This window comes from Balaenoptera ricei, chromosome 1 (genome assembly GCF_028023285.1).
Source record: "Balaenoptera ricei isolate mBalRic1 chromosome 1, mBalRic1.hap2, whole genome shotgun sequence".
NCBI lineage: Eukaryota > Metazoa > Chordata > Mammalia > Artiodactyla > Balaenopteridae > Balaenoptera > Balaenoptera ricei.
In genome coordinates, this window is record NC_082639.1 from 84945125 (window position 1) to 84947264 (window position 2140).

At 41.1% G+C, this 2140-nt stretch overlaps 1 pseudogene; it reads left to right on the forward strand.

Moving 5' to 3' along the window:
• Positions 1-547: 547 nt before the first annotated feature.
• On the forward strand, positions 548-1143 carry LOC132350802 (bifunctional 3'-phosphoadenosine 5'-phosphosulfate synthase 1-like; annotated as a pseudogene).
• Positions 1144-2140: the final 997 nt, after the last annotated feature.

The following is a 2140-nucleotide window of genomic DNA, read 5'->3' on the forward strand; positions in this document are numbered from 1 at the left end:
TATCACATGGAAATACTATAAACAATTTTATGTCAATAAATTAGATAATTTAGAGGAAATGGAAAAATTCCTAGAAACACAAATTACCAAAACTGACTGAAGAAGAAATAGAAAATTTGAGTAGACCTCTAACAAAGAGAATGAAATAGTAATTTTAAAACTTCCCACAAAGCAAAGCTCAGAACCAGATAGATTGACTGATGAATTCTATCAAACATTTAAATGGGAATTAATACCAATCCTTCACAAACTTTTCCAAAACATAAAGGAAGAGGGAACATTTTCAAACCCATTCTATGAGGCCAGTGTTACCCTGATACCAAAACCAGACAAAGATATCACAAGAAAAAAAAAAAAAAAATCCCATATACCTCTGCCCTGACCCATATCAGAGGTACAGCCAACAAGCCACACAACCAGAATCTAGAGCATAAAGTGCCTAGGTCAGAGCATACCTTCCTGCTCTGCTCCACCCCCACAGGCCTCCCCTCCTCCTTCTAACCTTTGGGGGTTGAAAACCCCGGCACCCTGTGCACTCTCTACAGCCATGAAGGTCCTTGGGAACCTGTACGAGAAAGACATACTGAGCAATAACATGCAGAACTGGGGAAGGCAGAGAGCACCTAATGCCACCTATCAAGCTCACCATGTCAGCAGGAACAAGAGGTCAGGTGGTAGAGACCAGAGGTGGCTTTTTTGGTTGCACAGTTTGGCTAACAGGCTTATCTGGAGCAGGAAAAACCACAGTGAGCATGGCTTTGGAGGAATACTTGGTTTGCCAGGTTATCCGTGCTATACTCTGGTTGGTGACAACGTTCATCAAGGTCTCAATAAAAACCTTGGCTTTAGTGTTGAACAGAGATGAGAATGTTGGATGAGTTGCAGAAGTTGCTAAGCTGTTTACAGGTGCTGGCTTAGTGTGCATTACAAGTTTTATATTGCCTTATACTCAAGATCACAATAATACAAGGCAAATTCAGGAGGGTACAAGTTTGCCTTTTTTTGAAGTATTTGTTAAATGCACCTCTGCATGTTTGTGAGCAGAGGTTATCAAAGGACTCTAATAAAAAGCATGGGCTAGAGAAATTAAATGTTTCACTGGGTTTGGTTCTGAATATACAAAACCAAAAGCCCCTGAATTGACGCTGAAAACAGACTCTTGTGACATAAATGGCTGTGTGCAGTAAGAGTTATGGAACTTCTTTGGGAATGGGATATTGTACCTGTGGCATCTTGTGTGTGCCAGAAAATAAAGTTCATTTGGCAAAAACAGATGGAGAAACATTATCAGCATTAAAAATTAATAAAGTGGTTGTGCAGTGTGTGCAGGTTTTGGCAAAAGATTGGCGCATCTCACTGAATGGCTTTAGCAGAAATGGGAAGTACTTGCAGTGCCTTCATTTTGATTATCTTCTGGATGGAGACATCATTAATTTTTCAGTGCCTATATTTCTGACAGCTACTCAAGAAGGTAAATGCTGGACATCTGGACAGCTTTTGCTCTGATGTAGGAGGGTCACTGTGCAGCTCTTCTTCTTCAAAATCCAGAGCTTTTTTTTAACACAGGAAGGAGGAACGCTGTGCTAGACAGTGAGGAACAACATTCAGGACCACCTCTACATCGAGATTTGTTTTGGAACAAGGAGATTGGCTGATTGAAGGAAATCTTCAAGTCTTTGACCAAATTTATTAGAATGATGATCTTGATCAGTATTGTTTCACTCCTACTGAGCTAAAGCAGATGTTTAAAGATACGAAGGCTGATGCTGCCTTTGAATTTAATTATGAAACTCAGTCCACAATGGACATGCTCCATTAATACAGGATATCAAAAGCAACTTCTAGAGAGCGGCTTACAGGTGCCCTGTCTTTCTCCTTCACCCTCTTGGTGGCCTGACAAAAAATAATAATGTTCCTTTGAAGTGGCACATGAAGCAACAGGCTGTAGTGCTAGAGGAAGAAATCCTGAATCTTGAAACAACAGTGGTGGCCATCTTTCCATATCCCATCATGGACCAACTGAGGTCCAGTAGCATTGCAGAACACTGATGGTCGCGGGAATCGACTTTTATACTGTTGGGTGAGACTCTGCTGGCATGTCTCATCCAGAAAACAGGGAAGGGTCTTTATGAGCCAACTC